A 10001-nucleotide genomic window follows, 5' to 3' on the forward strand; every position below is an offset into this window, starting at 1 on the left:
TTTTTTCTGTAGTATTTTTGTGTGGCCTTGGTATCAGAGTAATGCTGGCCTTATACAATGAATTAGAGTGTTCCCTCTTCAACTTTCGTAATAATCTAAGGAGGATTGATACTTTTTTTTTTTTTAAATTTTGAGACAGGGTCTCACTATGTAGTTGACACTGACCTGGAATTCACTATATAGCTCAGGCTGGTCTGGAACTCACAGTGATCCTCCTGCCTCAGCCTCCTGAGTGCTGGGATTATAGGCGTGCGCCACCATGCCCAGCCTAGGATTGATGTTCTTTAAAAGTTTTTGCAGAATTCATCAATGAAGCCACCATGTTCGAGGCTTTTCTTTGCCAAGATATTTTATTTTTGAATCATAGATTCAATCTTTCCTTACTAATTATACATCTATTCAGACTTTCTCCACGACTTAGTCCTGGTAAGTTTTCTAGAACTTCCTTCATCTGCTTTGTTACTTCAGAGAGTCCACGTGGGTGGCTTTTGGATTGTTCCATCTTACTGTACCCTGGGTTTGCCTTTGGCGAACTGAAAGTCTGGGGGCGGGGGTTGTATCTTCTTTATGTGCCTTCTCACTTTCTCATTTTTTATTTTTAAATTAAGTTTAATTCCTGGGTTGACTTTTATAAGTTGCTTATGGCAAGTAGCTTTATTGCCAGTGTTCAGAACCCTTGTGATCCTCCTGACCACTCCTCAGAAGTGTCTTCCGGGTGTAGCTGGCTTTTGGGTTTTGAGTCTGTTGCACAGTCCTACCTGTTCACTTTATTGGGGATGAGAAGTTTCTGTATAGTTGGCCCAGGAGTCAGTTCTTTGGCAGTGGCCTACATTTTTTTTTTTTTTGAAGACCTTTAGGCAATCTCAGTCTTGGTATACAAGGAGGAACAACTGATTAGCACAATTATGTCACCTTGGCTAATGTAGTACAATCAACAATAACAATACCATGAAATACAGCGTAGAAAATGACAAACCGTGGTAATCATTAGTTTGCTATTTTTAACTGTATGAACTATATTTGTGGTTATATAACACAATTTAGAACAAAGCAAAAATTGCACGCAGTAAATTTTGGTGAATTTACTTAATATGGTGAATCTACCCTTAATATGGTGAATCTTAATATGGTGAATCTACCGTTAGTGGAGATGATTCAGAAGGGGTTAGGGAGGAAAAACAGAAGAGGAAGAGATCAGAAGCAAGGCTGGAGAACAAACTTTAGGAAACTGTGTAAGACAGGGTGGAGGGCAGAGGAAGAAATAAACACAAGTACAAAACAGAACAACAACAAAAAACTAGAAATTATGTTTCAAACAATCAAGAAGAACAAAACAAAATCAGAACCAGAATGGAGAGAGAAAAAAAAAAAGGACAAAAAGAAGAAAAGGAAAAAAAATAAGTCCAATTCAAGGTGTGTCTCTGTTATTACTGGTAGTCAGCGCAGACAAATAATAGCTGAGTTGATTAATCCCAGCAAGCCAGCCGCAGCTTCACAGTGTGGTAGAAGATAATCCCAGCTGGCTGCCCACTGAAGTTCAGGCTGGTTCTGGTTATGAGGCTAGAACTGGATTCCTTGAGCCTACAACTGTCCTTCTGCCTCTTGCAGGCTTGAACTCTGCTGACTTGAACTTGGCACCATGCCGAGGCACTGGGAGCCACTAGATGGGGTCGGGCCCATAGTTGATCTGAGTTCTGAGCTGTTGGCCCCTTTCCAAGATGGCTACCGGACAATTCCCCGCCCCCCGCGTGACGTCTGAACCCGGTTAACTCACCAGCTGCTCCTGTCCACTGCATCCACTTCTGCGTCTCTCCTCAGAGGCCCCTGGGGTCACCAGTAGTCACCGTGAGTCTGTGGGTTGGATCCACCATTCCCTCGTTGACAGTCTGGGCTCTGCGAGAGCACTGCTTGTTATTTCCCTCCTCTTTGTTAAAGTCTCTCTTAACTCTCCCTGTGGTCTTCAATTCTCACTTCAGCTCCTACCTGGGACCTGGGGACCCATTTCCCTCCTTCTTTTCCTCTTTTCACAGCTATATTCCAGTGTCAGGACACCAAATCTCAGAGAGGCTCTTTCTACGCTGCTCACCACTCTGCCATCTTCCTGGAAGTAGTAAGTTTTGTGTTTCTAGAAATTTGTTTATTTCAAGTAGGTTGTTCAAGTTATTGGCATACAGTTTTTCACTGTACTTCCTTATAATCATTTTAGTTTTATAGAATTGGCAATACCGTTCCCACTTTCATTTCTGATTCTTATAATTTGAGTCTTTTCTTTTTTTGTCCCCTTGTCCATTTAGTTTAGGGTTTATCAATGTTGATTTTTAACAAAGAACCAACGATTGACTTTTAGATTTTTCTGTATTATTTTTTCACTTACCTATCCCAATATTTGTTGTTTCCTTCCTCTGCTTTACATTCAGTTTGACCTTTTTTTCTAATTCCTTTAGTTATAAAGTTAAGTTGTTGATTTGAGACCATTTTTATTAATAATGTAGGCCTTTGCTGTGGTTTGCATATGGCTTAAATGTCCTTTAAAGCTTCATTTGTTGAAATTTCCATATCTTGGTGACTATGAAAAATGAGTGCTGTGATGATTGTGGAAATGCAGATATCTTTATGAGGTGAGGATTTCATTTCCTTTGGATGCATACCCAGGGTTAGGCTGGCTGGATAATATTGTAGTTCTGTTATTAATTTTTTGAGCAGCAATCACACTGTCATCCATAAGGCTATACTTATATTTATGTTTTACTTACTCTGGACAGGGGTTCAATTATTTCCACATTTTAAAAATAATACTTGTTATTTTTTTCTTTTTGATACTATCGCTTTCATCAGATGTGAGATAGCATCTCATTATGGTTTTAATTTATGCTTCTCTGATAATTCATGGACCACTTCTTCCATATACCTGTTGGAATCTGTATGTCTTCTTTTGAAAAATGTCTATTCAGATCTTCTACCCATTTTAAAAAATGGAAGTTTTTTCTTCCCTTGGAACTGTTTGGTTTCTCTATATATTTTGGATATTAACCCCTTACCATAAGTATACTTTGCAAATGATTTCTTTCCTTCCCTTTGGTTGTCTCTTTATTCTGTTGATTATGTCATTTACTGTGTAGAAGCTTTTAAACTAAAATTGAATCTGTTATTTTTTCTTTGTTGCCTGTCATTTTGGTGTCTTATTCACAAAATCAGTGCCAAGACCAAACTTTTCTTCTATATTTTCTTCCAAAAATTTTTCTGCTTGGGGTCTCATATTTGAGCATTAATTCATTTTGAATTGATTTTTGTATATGATGTGTGATAAGGGTCCAGTTTAATTCTTCGTCATGCAGATGCCATGTTATTCCAAGATCGTTTACTGAAGAGCCTGTCCTTTCCCTATTGTGTATTCTTGGCACTTTCATCAAAGATCAGTTGACCGTAATTTCATGAATTAATTTGTGTTCTCTAAACAGTTCCATTGGTCTATATGTCTATTTGTTTTGCTAATACCATACTGTTTTGGTTTTTTTGTTTGTTTTTGTTTTTTGAGACAGGGTGTTACTATATAGTTGAGACTGACCTGGAACTCACTATGTATCTCAGGCTGGTCTCGAGCTCACAGTGATCCTCCTGCCTCAGCCTTTTGAGTGCTGGGATTACTACAGGCATGCACCACCGTGCCCAGCTAATACCATGCTGTTTTGATTACTAGATTTGTAACATAGTTTGAAATCAGGTTGTGAAGTATCTCTAGCTTTGTTCTTTTTGCTTAAGTTTGCTTTGGGTATTCAGGGTCTTTTTGCTTCCATACACATTTTAAGATTATTTTTTCTGTGCTTGCTTCAGCAGCACATATACTAAAATTGGAACGATACAGAGATTAGCATGGCCCCTGTGCAAGGATGACATGCAAATTTGTGAAGCATTCCATATTTTTATTTTTATTTTTTGGTACCAGGGATTGAATTCAGGTCCTTGCGCTTGTGAGGCAGGCCACCAAACCGCTGAGCTAAATCCCCGGCCGTATTCCATATTTTTAAAGAAGATGTGGTTTTTCTATAAAGTGGAATATTACTCAGCCACAAAGAATGAGAAATTAGATTCATTCAAAGGAAAATGGATACATATTGAGGATATACTCCTAAGTTAAATAAATAAGTCACACATGTGTAAATACCGAATAGTTTCTCTGGTGTGAATAAATTATAATAGTACATAAGATCCTAATGATATAATGGACAATGTGAAATAGGAAGAAAGGGGCTAAAGGTATAGGGGAAGTGGGAAGGGTAGGGGAAAGGGAAAAAGGGAAAAGAAAAAATATGAGAAAATGAATAAATGGAAATGAAGTGTTTTGTAAAGCGGGAGGGAAGAGGGGTGAAGGGAGGGCAGGGACAAGGGGAAAAAATGAGAACCAAGACCTTGTCATGTAAAGGTACAAGATCCCAATAGTGAATGTAACTGTAACTGTACTGTATATCTAGAATGTACCAATAAACTCAATGAGGAAAAAAAAAAGATTATTTTTTCTATTTTTGTGAAAAATGTCATGGGGGCCAGGGATTTAGCTCAGTGGTTCCACTGCCTGCTTTGCCAGTGCAAAGTCCTGAGTTCAATACCCGGTACAAAAAGAAAAAAAATTAAGGAATTTAATATCCAAAGTTGTAATCTTCAAATTTGAACTTACTCTAGTTTAACAGCAAAACATAAAAAATTCTGCTCTTTTACATCCCAGTCCTCTCCCCTTCTGGTTGTTAATATTAATACCACAAAATTATATCTTTACATATTGTGTTACAAAAACATAAGCTAATACTTGTAAAATCCATGTCTCTTAAATTGTGTAGGAAAAAAATGTACAAATCAAAGTTACAGTAATACTAGGTTTTAGACTAGTAAGTTTTTAATGTTTTGGTCTCATGTCATATAGAAAACAAAAAGTGGGATTATAAACCATTGTTACTGTAATACTAGCTTTTATAGTTGCATATGTAATTATCTCAGTGGTAATCCTTATTTTTTAAATTATTGTGGCTTTTAGTTACCATCTAGCGTCATTTCTTTTCATCTTGCAGGACCTTACTGAGCACTGCTTGCAGGAAGGGTCTAGTGGCAATCAACTTTCAATTTTTATCTGGGAGGGTCTTAATTTATTCTTTGTATTTGAAAGGCATTTTGCTAGATATAAGATTCTTCTTGCCTCCAAATTTTCTTATGAGAAACTTGACTATCTCCCTGAAAATCACTTATATGTAATGAATTGCCTTTGTTTTACTGCTTTTAAAATTGTCTTTGTTTTTGGCATTCAACAAGTTGGTTAGAATTTGTCTCTTTGTTTGGCTTTTTGAATTTACCCTACTTGGAATTAGTTGAGCTTCTTGGATGTTTCTATTTATATCTTTCATTACATTTGAGAAGTTTTGTTCATTATTTTGTCAAACAGTTTGTCTTCTCATTCTGTGGCACATACAATGTCTATGTTGGTTGCCTTGATTATGTACCTGGTCTCTTAGATTCTGTTCAGTCTTATTCCTTTTTTTTCTGTTTTGTGGAGCCAATAATTTTCATTGGTTCGTGTTCAAGTTTGGTTCTTCCTTCTGGATTTGAATTTCTGTTTCATTGCAGTTATTGTCTCCTTCAGCTCCCGAATTCCTAATTGGTTTAGTTTTAGTTTTCCTGTCTCTTTATTGACATTTCCATTTTATTGACTTTTTATATGTCTTGCTTTAGTTTTTTTTTAAGCATCTTTAGGATAGGTGTTTTAAAGCCTTTGTCTACTTGATTGGCCATCAGGCATTTTTCAGGGGTAGTTTCTGTTGATTTATATTTTTCCCTCTTTGAATGAGCTATACTTTCGTTGTATGCTAAATGTGCCCAGAGTTGTTTCTTCATTCTCTGATCTGTTCCATTGATCCAAATGTCTTTTTTTTTTTTGCCGATATAATGCTGTTTTTTGTTTGTTTGTTTTTTTTTAAAATCTCTGAAGCTTTTTAGTATAACTTGAAATACAGGATTGTAAAACCTCCTGCTTCACTTTTGTTGCCCAGGATTGCTTTTGCTATTCTCAGTCACTCTTCCATATATGTTTTATGATTGTTTTCTCTAGATCTGTGCTATTTTTACTTTCATTGGGATTGCATTAAATCTGTGTATCAATTTTGGAAGTATTTCCATTTTGACAATATTTATTCTGCCTATCTAGGAACAGGGGGTATCTTTCCATTTTCTGATGTCCTCTTTAAGCTTCTTTATTGGAGCATTTTAGTTTTCATTACAAAGGTCTTTTGCTTCCTTGGTTAGGTCAATTCCCAAGTATTTAATTTTTCTTGATGCTATTGTGAATGGTACTGATTTCCTAATTTCTTTCTCAGTTAGTTTATTATTGGAATACAGGAATACAACTGATTTTTTGTATGTTGACTTTGTATCTTGCTGTACTATTGAATTTGGTTATTAATTATAGGAGTCTTGGTGAATTTTTTTTGTATCTATGTAGAGGATATTCTCATGTGTACATAATAATAATTTGATTTCTTATTTTCCTGCCCATATCCTTTTTATTTCTTTCTCATGCCCAATTGCTCTAGCTAATGTTTTAATAACTATATTAAATGTGTGGTAATAGCAGACATCTTCGTACTTGATTGTTAACTTTTATTTATTTATTTTTTGTTGTTTTGAGACAGGGTCTCACTATGTAGTTGAGACTGTCCTGGCACTCAGTATGTAGCCCAGCCTGGTCTCAAACTCACAGCAATCCTCCTGCATCATCCTCCCGAGTGCTGGGATTACAGGTGTGTACCACCATGCCTGGCTGTACTTGATTTTTAAAGGGAAAACTTTCAGCTTTTCCCCCATTTGATATGATGTTGGACATTGGTTTGTCATAAATAGCTTATATTGAGAGAAGGTCCTTCTATGCCATTTTCTTCAGGATTTTTGTCATGAGTGGATGTTGTATTTTGTCAAAACCATTTTCTGAGAGCTGGACGTGGTGGCGCATGCCTGTAATCCCATCACTTGGGAGGCTGAGACAGGAGGATCACTGTGTGAGTTTGAGACTAGCCTGGGCTACATAGTGAGTTCCAGGTCAGTCTCAACTACATAGTGAGACAAAAAAGCCCCACCCTTTTCTGCATAAATCAAGAGGATTGTGTGATTTTTCTTCTTGCTTCTGTTTATGTGATGTATCATATTTATTGATTTGCATATGTTGAACTGTCCTTGATTCCTTGGAATGTTGTCTGTTTGGTCATGATGTGTGATCTTTCTGATGATTTGTTGCATTCTGTTTGACAGAATGTTGTTGAGGATTTCTGCATCTATATTTTTAAAAGAGATTGGCCTATAGTTCTCTCTGCTGGTTGGGTCGTTTTCTGGTTTTGGAATCAGGGTAGTGCTAGCTTCTAGGAATAACTTTGAGAGTACTCCCTCCCCTTCAGTTTTGTTAAGGAGTTTGAGAAATATTGGCACTATATCTTTCCTAAAGTTTTGTAGAATTTGGTAGTGAATCCATTGGAGCTTGGGCTTTTCTCAGTTAATAGTTTTGTTTCTTTAACTTCTTTAGTTTCACTGCCTGTTATTGGCTTGTTCAGGGTTTTTACATCTTCTTGGTGCTGTTTTGGTAATTCATATGTCTCTTGGAATCTATCCATTTCTTCTGAATTCTCCAATTTATTAGAATCCAGATTCTCAAAGTAATTACTAACAATCTTCTGGATTTTGGCAGTGTCTGTTGTAATTTCATCTTTGTCTTCCTTAATTTTCTTGTTGCTGAAACAAAATACTCAACACTCACAAGTTAAAGGAGGAAAGGTTTATCTCAGTTCACAGTTGGTAGAGGTTTCAATCTATAGTTAGCTGGTCCAAGACGGGGCAGCATGGCCTAGGAGAAACAGTACATAGCAAGGTGGGCAAAAAGCAGCAGCAGCAGCAGGCCTTCCTTTCCCTCTTACCCCATCCAGGCTACAAGCCTTTTGCATGGTGCCACCTACCTGTAGAGTGCGTCTTCCCATTATCTACACCCAGAACTATAATAAATCAATTAGTGGATAACCTTAATCCTAGTGCCACACACTCGTGATTCAGCCACCTCCTAAAAGCTCCACCTATGAGCACATGAAGCATTGAGGGAGACATCTAGATACAAGCCATAAGAACTTTTTCATTTTAAAATAAGTAATCTGGCTGGACAGCATTTTTAATTTTTGTTCATTTATTTATTTTGTGTTTATTTTTAAATTTTCGTGTATTAGTACATTTGTGTAGCACGTAATGTTTACATGTCTTGAGGGAAGTGAGTAAATGTATATAACACATGTTAATTCCATTTTCACCCCCCTTTCTTTCCCTCCTTCTCCCCTCTATCCATCTTTTGACCTTCATTTTTGTGCCTGTTTGCAGCACATAATTTTTACAATGCTTCTGTGGAGTTGGTACACATATATATCACATTACAATTCCTTTTCTTCTTGCCTTTTTCATTTCTAAATGCATTGATTTGGGTCTTTTCCTTCCTTTTTTGGTAAAATTGTCTAAGGGTTTGTCTATTTTGTTTATTCTTTCTCAGAACCAGATCTTAGATCCATTGATTCTTTAAATTGCTCTTAGTCTCAATTTCATTGATTTCTGCTCTGATCTTTATAATTTTCTTCCGTGTACTAGTGTTGGATTTGGATTGTTCCTGTTTTTCTTGACTCTTGAGGTACATGTTATAGTTTGTGTCAAGATGTCCCCCCAACAAAGCCTCATGAGGTCATAGGTGGGACTTTTTCATAGGTGGGGGGATCTAGAGTGATTCATGGTGCAATGCTAGGGTCAGGGGTAGTAGGATTAAGGGTGTGAGTGCTGCCCACCACAAATAGCCTGGATAAGATATTAAGGATAGAAAGAGCTATGGTTGTCCCTTGCTTGCCTGCTTTGCTACCCCTTGCCTATCTGCCTTGCCAACCTGCCTTAGAGCCAGCTGATTATGGACAGAAATCTCTACAAACTGTGAACTAAATATACCTTTTCTCCTTTAACTTTAGGTGCTGGGTATTTTGTCTCAGCAATGAAGGAGAAGTAACTAAGACAGTAAATCATTAGATTAGTTGGGCTTCCTCTGCTTTTCTGATGTGGGAATTCAGCAAATGAACATTCCTCTTAGGACTGTTTCCATCATGTCCTACAGGTTCTGATATGTTATACTGGGATAATCACTTGATTCTAGGAACTGTCTAATTTTTTCCTTGATTTCCTCTGTGTCCTATTATTTATTCAAGCAGGTGTTTAATTTCTGTATGTTTGCATAGTTTCTGAGGGTTTTTGCCATTGATTTCTAGTTTTATTGCACTATGGCTTGATAATAAGTATGAGTCAGTTTGATTCTTTGTCATTTGCTTTCTGGACTAGCATGTGGTCTGTTTTGGAGAAAGTCCCATGTACTGCTGTGGAGAATGCATTTTCTTGTTGGGTAGAACACTGTAGATATCTTACTAAATCCGTTTGTTCAAGGATTTGGTTCAACTCTGATTTTTTTATTGGTATATTTTAGATATACATAATGATAACATTCATATAGGGGAATTCTTATATTTCTTTGTTGATTTTTGTCTAGCTGATCTATATTTGTAACAGTGGGGTATTGAGCTCCTCCATTATAATTGTGTTGGTGTTTATCTGATGTTTTATGTCCAGTAGTGTTAGATTTATGAAGTTGGGTGTGCCTGTGTTTGTTGCATACACGTTAAGAATTTTTATAGCTACCTGTTGGATTATTCCCTTAACCAGCATGTGGAGAATTCTTTGGTTTTTTGATCAGTCAAGGCTTGAATTCCACTTTGAAATTAGCATAGCTACTCCTGCCTTTTTCTAGGTTTCTGTTGCAGGAAATATTGTTCTTTACCCTTTAAATTTTAATCTGTAAATTTCTTTTGGGATTATATTTGTTTTTTGTATACAATGTATTGTTGGGTTTTGTTTTCTCCCTCCCCCCTTCCCCATCCCCTCCACGCCTTTCCCATCCCTTCCCCTTC

General features: G+C 36.8%; 1 non-coding gene across 1 annotated transcript; it reads left to right on the top strand.

The window, feature by feature from the left end:
- Positions 1–3818: 3818 nt before the first annotated feature.
- LOC117286406 lies at positions 3819–3922 on the top strand. Its single transcript, XR_004517579.1, has one exon. It is a non-coding gene; the product is annotated as a U6 spliceosomal RNA (small nuclear RNA).
- Positions 3923–10001: the final 6079 nt, after the last annotated feature.

Source organism: Fukomys damarensis, unplaced genomic scaffold, assembly GCF_012274545.1.
Source record: "Fukomys damarensis isolate Sample0158 unplaced genomic scaffold, DMR_v1.0_HiC HiC_scaffold_16, whole genome shotgun sequence".
Taxonomy (NCBI): Eukaryota; Metazoa; Chordata; class Mammalia; order Rodentia; family Bathyergidae; genus Fukomys; species Fukomys damarensis.